This window comes from Microcebus murinus, chromosome 13 (assembly GCF_040939455.1).
Source record: "Microcebus murinus isolate Inina chromosome 13, M.murinus_Inina_mat1.0, whole genome shotgun sequence".
NCBI lineage: Eukaryota > Metazoa > Chordata > Mammalia > Primates > Cheirogaleidae > Microcebus > Microcebus murinus.
Window position 1 is genome coordinate 29,037,095 of NC_134116.1, and position 9,840 is coordinate 29,046,934.

Below are 9,840 nucleotides of genomic sequence, written 5' to 3' on the forward strand. Positions count from 1 at the left end.
TTTTCTTATAATGTCTTAGCTCTGGGTGAATTATCCATGAGCATGCTACCTTGATTAATCTGTCCAACGGAGAGATCAAATCCATTCCATTTGTTCATGAAGCATTTAATTAAGGCAAATGTCAACAGGACTTCAAGGAAAAAGGATGAAGCCATCCTGTAATACTGACAATACTTCTTACATATATAGTTGTTAGATTTAGGAAATAAAAATACAGAATATCCACCTAATTTGAATGTCAGGTAAACGTTTTTTTAATATGTTTGTCCCTAATATTGCATGGGGTATACCTATGATGAAACATTTTCATTGTTTATCTGATATTCAAATTTATATGGATACTCTGTATTTTATTTGGCAAGCTTATTCCCAGGGCCTCTGAATCAAACTAGTTTGATTAGATAAGAACAGATTTCTTATCACATTTTTTTAAGAGGAATGATTTCTATGGTAGGAATAACTGCTTGCAGGGTGCACATAAAAAATGAGTCACTTATCCCTCCAGGAAGCTTCATAGAGTAACTAAGAGTAGCAACATTTTGGGGAGATTACCACACTCATCAAAGGGCCTACTGAGATGTTACATTAAACAGTTCAGGTCTTTTACAACTGCCCTAAGGTATAAGTCGCCATGTTTTCATGAGGGAGGGAAGTTAATGCCTGGTTTCTATATATGATATATAGACCCAAAAGTTTTAAGGTTACCCCTGGAATGAGAGGGTTCTTCAAAATTTTGAGAACTCACGAAGTGAGACCTCTTCTGTAGAAGGCATAGATTGATGGTATCTACAAGGTAGCCTCCAGGAAAGTAAGCCCAAATGTTCCCGATTCAGTTTTATTAATGGAGTTTATATCTTCATTTTAGGGTTATTATACAATCTGTCTCATTTGTGTCATATTCAGCCAGTTAATATTCTTTTGCCCCAGGGAATGACATCCAGAGGATTTGACAGGTATGTTGGGTACAGGTTCAGGAACTAGGGCCACCACTTCCTGTCTCTGAAAGACTTCTAGGGAAGGTTTAGGGAACTGATGATCAAATCATAATCAGAAATGTATGGCAGAAAATGAAAAACTTAGGGTCAACTAAATTTTAGGTGAGTTAAACATATTGGAAGAATAGAATCAGGGTATTTTCCTTAATGAGGAAAGTATAATTCTGAAAGACAAAGATTATTAATACCCCTTCCTCCCCTGTACCTCTCAGTGTCTGAGGTATTTTCTCTCTACCTGATAAGGTGGTTGTTCTCACTTCATAACCATAAAATTGTTATGCTTATTTGGATAGCTAAAATGTTGGCCTTTTTGTAGTCATCCCCTATTGGAACTAGACCTTTGGTGTGGAAAGGTCAGTTGCAATTTTTTGTAAGAGTATTTTTATGAAAATATAGAGATACACTATGACCACCATAGTGAGAGTTGGTAAGCAATGTACTAAAACAAGAAGTTATCTTTGTTAACTAAGATCACGCCAATTTACCAAAAGAATCAATGGGCATAACCAGAATCAAGTTTGAAACCCTATGATTTTTTTTTTTTTTTTTTGGCCAGGCTGCCACCAAGACTATGTAGTCAGGCCATTTTGTGATTGCTGTTTAGGAAAGCAAAGACACATCAGCTCCTGTGTTTCAACACATGGTAGGAGCCCAATTTTTCAACACTGGTTTAAATAACTTATTACCATTTTTGTCGTATCATTACCTAGAAATAGGTCTAGAGGAAATTATTCCTTTATGCAGACAGATTAATTAAATGACGTAATTGGTTTCCTTAGATATATGGATGAGAAAGAGCTCAAAAAGTTCAAATCAGATATATTTTTAGGCTGATTTTGGATTATAATGAGAATTAAAGTTTTTTCAAGAAACCTTTCAGTCCATGGTTGGGTATCTTTTGCTATGAAAGGCATACAATTATCAGACTGAAAATGACACTGATTGCTGAAAACACGATTGATTAATTTCAAGGACTATAATGGTGTGGCTGGAGTTGGCCAGTGAGACTGGAACAGTAATGCTATAATCTAAACATGGGTCTATAGCATATGCCCTCAGAAGAGGTTAAAGTTCTGATAAAATTGATCTCTCAGGAGCACACAAGTATGACAAGCTATGCAATATAGCCTCCTGAACTTGGCTATACTTGTAAAAAAAAAGAGTGACCCTCAAGAGAATAAAAAGCTGACCCAATCAAACTTTAGTAATTCTAAAGTTCAGCATGCCACTCTGGAAAGCTCCCATACTTCATATATTAAAACCAGATGAAAACTGAAAAGCAGTTACCATGAAAATGTGGCAGCAAATGCCCCAGAATAAAGTGGAGTATTTGAACAAGTAACTTTTGGCAGGAGATAGAATCCTTGAATGTACTGGTAGGTACTTCATCAGAAACATGGAGTCTTTTGCTTCTTCCCAGTCTATAATGGTGTGTTTGCTTTCGTGTCTTAGATTCAAAACAGTAATAGTAGCCATCTGAGTATTCTGGGTTCAATCTGTAATTGAATTTCAGGCAGACTCATCAGAGAAGGGGCTCTTATTTTGGGAATGCATATGATTGACACAGATGGTTAAATTAGAAGCCACAATTTGTTTACAAAATTGTGGTCCCAAAGAGAAGTGACTTGAATCTGCCAGACAGTCTGCAGTTTTCTAAGTGGCAGAACACATAGCTGAGAATTGTTATCCACGGTTCAAAGGTCAGTAAAAATAATACAGGTTTTATCAAGGGGGTTATATCCAGAACTCTGAAAATGGCCTTGAGTTTTACCCACTGAGGAGACTGATCATATACATTTTTCATTCAACAGAACTGGCTCTGAAGGTTGAATATCCATAGCAGCACAGTGTACACAATCAGATTTTAGTTTAGCTAAACTAACAGAGCATCAGACCCAGACATTTAGAGAATTTCTGAGAATCAAGAACTCCTTTGATTCAACAGCTTTGCTTCATGTAGTGTAATATATTCAACAAAGGAATAGTTATTTTTTCATGTAATGCTTATGGGCTGTTCGTTTTTCAACCAAATCAACTTCTTATGATTTCTGTCTACTCAAAACTTCATATGAGATAACAAGGTAATCACTACTGACGTGATTGCTTTCGTTTGGGGAATTCCTTAACTCAAGAGCCATAACTTACTACATTTTTGGCTTAGGCTGTGGGGTTTATGCCTCTTGATTGACTTGGGCTCACACAACAGTAAATTTCTTGTAGGCTCTACCTTATTCTGGGGCATTTGCAGCTACATTGTAGCAATGGCATCCCTTAAATTTTCATCTAGTTTTAATATATGAGTTAGAGGAATATATCATAGTAGTGGGCTAACAGTAGGAATTATTTAGATTCCATGGGTCAATTTCTCATTCTCCCATGGGTCACCTTTTTTGGTTTATTTATTTTTGATAGGCATATAGACTGTTGCTTTATCTATGGTTTCACACACAAAGGTTTTTCTGTCACTGAAAACTTTCTCTGAGAATGCCAAACCTCACTTATAGAAGAAGTACTCATTAAAAAAAAAAAAAATTCTCAGAGCTTTTATTTTCCTCTCCAAGTGGATCCAAATTTGGAATGCTGGGCTATAGAATACTTGGACTCATAAAATGGCCTTGCTATTGCTGTTTTTCCTTTATGAAGACTACGTGCTATTACCCCTCATCTTCCAAACAAACAGGCGTAAGTTGCAAATTTATTCATGTTTTCCCTAGAGTGGAAATTTGTCTCTTTCATATTCAGTGTACGTGCACATCTATGTAACTTGTATCTGACAAGGGATGGGGTATTAGCAATAGAAGTTAGAATGGGAAGATTTCAATGCTGACCTCCAGATTGATGGGAAAATCCATAGCACCGAAAAAATAGGGACCAGGAAACAAGGCACTTTTTAGGCAGCTGTCATTATATACAGTTCCTAACAATTGGCTTGTAACCACCTCCCAATATTTTCTCATTTATAGTATACAAAATGAACCATTTACTGCCCTGTACACCATAAGATTTCTCAATATATTCACTACCCATTCCCATGGACTTCCCATTAATTACCTTATGAGGCTTTCATCCTTCCTCTTTCAGAAAACCTTGACCTTTAAACATATCATCCCTGTTTCAAAACCATCAAACAATATGAAGGATCTATAATTTTACCCTGCTTGCAACCTAGCAAGTTAGCTTGCCACAGTTTAATGAATACAGGCAGAAGGCCTACAACTCCTAGGTCAGAGACAAGGGAATTTATTACTGATATGCATCATTATGTTATATTTATATCAGTTTTTCTTAACCCATGAGACTGACAAGGATGGACCCAGAAGTACGGTTGCATAGACAGGGGATTGTTTTACAGAAGGGGGTCTCTGAAATTTGTAAACCTGAAAATTTTATAATGGCAGTGAACATGCCAAACCTTTGTTCAGGAGTGAACCATTTTTCTTCTACTGGACAGTAAGTATGTGCTTGCTTACCTTTTGTGGCACAAGGGGACACTGTATCAATTTTCCAAGGTTGTTTGCTATAAATTTTTCTTAAAAAGATGGTTTGAAAGAAGACTTGGAAGAAGTGCAGAAACCAAGGCTCAGAGACATGAGAGACTCACAGACTGACAGAGAATTATTTCTCAATATATCATTCCAATGATATAATAATATACATGCTTTCTAACAATATTAAATGACTTGTAAAAAATCTCATTATAGTGTAAATATGTACATGTCAGCATGTAATTACCCTGTACAAATTCATTTTTAATATATTTTCATATACCAGAACCTCAGCCCGTGTGTACTGTTGCAAGGAGAAAGTGTAGGCCATTATGATAGGTTCTTACTAGCGATGATGAAAAAAATAGAAAATTATGCAACAAATATCAAATATATATGTAAATTTGGGAAAAGATATTATCATGGTGACTGCTACTTCAAATGGAGTCCCCCTTCTTTCTTTCAGATCACACACACACATACGTGCACACACAGAGCAGATTACTGAGCAGTTGTGTCCTATTAGTATTTCTTTCTGATTTCTATTACAGCAAATTAGAATGTTTGCCTGCTTGTGTTTTACACATTTCATTGTTTTCTAGTTGTCAGATATCTGAATTTCAAAGATGTAAGATTTCACACTAGCCTTGTATTTTTATTTTTCCTCAGATTTTACAACAAATCTTTGTTGTTGAAGTTTCATACTTCAAGCAAACATAAAAGTTTCACATGTAGCTCTGGGAATTGTTTAGAAATTAAAGGCTAAACTATGTTGTTAAAATAATATAATATTGCTTTCATAAGTAAGAATGTAGGGTGAAGGATGATAAATTTCTTATAAAAATGTAAAATATGTTGGAAATGCTATTATTAATAACAGCTAATATTTACTGATAACATTTTGTGTTCCAGGTAGTAAAGTATATAATTTTCATATTTTAATTCTTTACTACAACACCATAAATAAGTTTTTACTGCCTTTCTTTAAAAATCAGTACTTTAAACAGAGATCACATGATTTTTCAAGGGCAGTTTTGTCTGACATGAAAATGTATGCTGTGCTGCTTTTCTGTATATATCGATTTTACAAAAAAAAAGATTTCAGTAAATGTTAAATATTGTTGTCAATAAATTGTGTGAATGTTTTATTTCATTCAATAATTATCAATTAACTCTTTAAACATGATTTTCACTCCATTAAATTAATAATTCTTTTATTTTAATAAAGAAATACAACATAAGTTTAAAAAAAGGAAGGTAACTTTAATGGAAAATCTCTCGGATATTAAATTGATTACAAGAACTAATTCCATTTCAGTGATATAGAACTTAGGAGGAGTCTTTAATGTAACCAAATCTGTGAATTTCCCGTCTCTGTGCCTTTCAGTTGAAATTATCAAGGCAGAGATTCTGACTCCCAAGTATGGATCATGTGTCCTACTTTTATCAGCTGAGAAAAGAGGAGACAGAGAGGAAACAGATGCCAGGCCAAGTATTGCTTTACTTTGATCAGGCATGCTGAGAGAAAGGCCGAACAGATATTCTAGTAGTGTCTATTTCATTAATATTAATCCAATATAGGAAATTATGAAAATAAAGGAGAAAAATATTATGAACAAAATAGTTTTACAAAATTTAACAAATAGATATTTTGTTGTAAAGGTTTCAATTGTTATTCCTCAGCAAGATGATATATTGTTTTAAAAGTGATTTTGAAACTACCACAGAATATACAAAATAACAACAATTAATATCCTAATAATTCATAAAATGAGTAGTAAAAATATTAGTTAAAAAGGGTATAAATCAATAGGTTTAAGATAATGAGATATTTTAACCCTCACATTTATTATTTTGTAAAGAAAACTAGACATAATTTCCTAGAGATCAATGTTTTATTTTATTCTTAATTTATCAAAGTAATTTTTCTTCATCTTTTCATCTGGAATAAGATCCAAGAAAATAGATATCTTTTTTTCATCTTTTAGAAAATTTCATGTTTTCATTTTTTATTTTTTTAAATTTTTTATAGCAGTTTTTTTTTAAATTTCAGAATATTAAGGCTGTTCAAATGTTTTGGTTACATGGATTGCTTTTGTACTGCTTGAGTCAAAGTTGTAAGTGTGTCCATCACCCAGATAGTTAACATCATACCTGTTAAATATGATTTCAGGAACCTTCTACTCCCCCGTCCCTCCTCCATGATTTCCTTTTAGTTTACTTCTATCTGTGCACATGAGTGCTGATTGGTTAGTTCCAATTTAATGGTATTTATGGTGTTTGTTTTTCCATTCTTGTGATACTTCACTTAGGAGAATGGGCTCCAGTTCCATCCAGATTGTTGCAAATGGTATTAATTTGTCTTTTTTATGGCAAAGTAGTAATCCATAGCATACATACACCACATGTTATTAATCCACTCATGAATTGATGGACACTTGGGTTGATTCCACGTCTTTGCAATTGTGAATTGTGCTGCAATAAATATTCAAATGCAAGTGTCTCTTTGATGAAAAATCTTCTTTAGATTTAGGTAAATAGACAATAGTGGGATTGCTGGATCAAATGGTAGGTCTACTTTTAGTTCGTTGTAGAATCTCTATACTATTTTCCAAAGAGGTTGCACTAGTTTGCAATCCTACCAAGATTGTATAACTGTTCCTTTCTCTCCACATCTATACAGGTATCTATCTAATGTTTTGGGACTTTTTGATAAAAGCCATTCTTAGTGGGGTAAGATGATATCTCATTGTGATTTTGATTTGCATTTTTCCAATGATTAGTGATGTTGAGCATTTTTTCATATGTTTATTGGCCATTAGTTTGTTTTCTTTTGAAAAGCTTCTATTCATGTCTTTGCCCACTTTTAAATGGGGTTGTTTGATTTTTTTGTTGCTGCTTTGCTTGAGTGTAGAATGATTCTGGTAACTGTTGCTATTTTGTGTATTGTGTGGGGATTTCATATGTTTTTGGAGAATTTTAAATATCTAGTGTTTGCTACTATAGAAATATATGTATCCTGAACTTGTAGAGTTTATAGTAATACGTACATATGTTTATATATGGCTATATATATATAGACACATATGTGTAATAAGTGTATTATATTGGCACATTGAGTTAACTGAGAAGACATTATTGAATGCTGTAAATGCCCTTTCATAACCTTCAGATTTAGATTTGATTTTAAATTAGTAAGGCAATGAGGAGGAATGAAAAATAGTAACACTAAAGAAAATGAACAGTCTCTCCAAAATACCCTAGTTTAGAAACAAAAGCTCAGCATTTTGACCAAATAAATATGAAGGCATAATTTGAAAAGGAAAAATAAAATAAAAATTGATACTAAATTTTTTAAAAAGTGATTTTGTTTTAATAAAAGAAATATGCCTGCAAGACATATTCAAAGTTCAGTATAATGATTAAAGGACTATATATCCATGATCTTAGGATGCCCTCATGCTGTCACTGAATCAATTGCAATATCTACATTTTTTATTTCAGAAAAGAATATTCCAAACTTATTTTAAAAAGAGACAACTAACTTCAACAAATTGTTTTGTGTCTTGGATGGTGAATTTTATCTTAATTTTTACATATATATACATACATATATATATATATCTGTCTATATCTACAAAGGCCTTTAATAAGCAATTTTTTCCTTAAATTTGGGTAATGTCATAAATGTACTATTATAAAATATAGGCGAACTTGATTGACTATTGAATCTGGAACTATAATATATGGGTTCAAATTATTTTTCCTTCCTTTGTTAATATACTTCTTTGGCGAATATTTTGTCTTTCTTTCTTGAGTTTCCTCATCCATAAGCCGGGATGATAATGGCACCTATCCTAAGGATGAATGTTACATTAGCATATTTTTTTTCTATAAAATATTTACTACATATTAATAATTTTATTTCCTGAAGGACTTTGTCTAGGTTTTACCTTTAAAAATTGATTCAGTATTCTCCAATTTGGCACATAGTAGCATCACTTTTTAAAGATTTAATCATGAAGACTAAAAATTGTAATGTACATAAATTCTTTAGGTTTCCTGAAGAAAGATGCATTTGCTTAGATTTTCTTTATCTTCTGCTGCTGCTGTCCTTTGAAATCTTCTAGAGAGTTCAGCAAAGCATAGCACTGAATTTGTTGGATTTTAAGGCATATTGAAAATTGATGCTAGCAGGATATACTTAAGAAATAAGTGACATTAAAAAGTTAAAGCAACCTAAAGGCTTATTCAAAATAATAAAAGTTTTTTTTCTTCAAAATATTCTCTCTTCATTATTGAAAATAAAGTAACTTGGATGGGAAGGACTCAAATTACTTGACTATCTGGCTGGAAAACCTGTGAATATAAATAAAGTGAATAAATGAACTTGATCTCTAAATTCCACTCAAATTTTATTACTTAATGTTTGTATCTTCTAACTATAATACTACCTTGTTTTCCCTTTTTCTTTTTTTTTAATTGCAACATATTACAGGGGTACAAATGTTTCCGTTACATATATTTCTTTGCCCTACTCAAATCAGAGCTTCAGAGTGTTTGTCACCCAGAAGGTGCGCACAACACTCACTAGGTGTGAATATATATGCCCATCGCCTCCTCCCCACTCCCACCTGCACCTGTAGTGCTATATGTGCCCATAAGTGTTGATCAGTTAATACCAATTTGATGGTGAGTACATGTGCTGTTTGTTTTTCTACTTTTAAAACATTTGAAAAGTGTTTCTTTTTCACACTGTATTTCTTTTTAGAAATTTTTTTTTACCTTTGTAAATTCAGGATATTATAGGGGTACAAACATTTTGGTTACACATAGTTAGCATTTGCCTCGCCCAAGCCAGAGCTACAAGCATGTCCTTCCCGCATTTAGTGCATTCCCCTTCCATTAGTTTGGGTTTACCCACCTTACCCCTACACCTGACCAGAATCTAATGAATGTTACTACCATGGATACACCTTAGTGTTGATCAGCTAGTACCAATTTGATCGTGAGTACATGTAGTGTATGTTTTTCCATCATTGTGATACCTCACTTTGAAGGATGGGCTCAATCTTTATCCAGGATAATATAAGAGGTGCTAGTTCCACATTGTTTTATGTAGTTGAGTAGTATTCCATGGTATACATATATCACATTTTATTAATCCACTTATATATGCATGGACACTGGGTTGTTTCCACATCTTTGCAATTGTAAATTGTGCTGCTGTAAACATTTGAGTGCAAATGTCTTTATTATAGAATGTCTTTTTGCCTTTGGATACATGCCTAGTAGTGGGATTGCTGTATCAAATTGTATTTCTATTTTTAGCTCTTTGAGGTCCCACCAGCAGTGTAAGA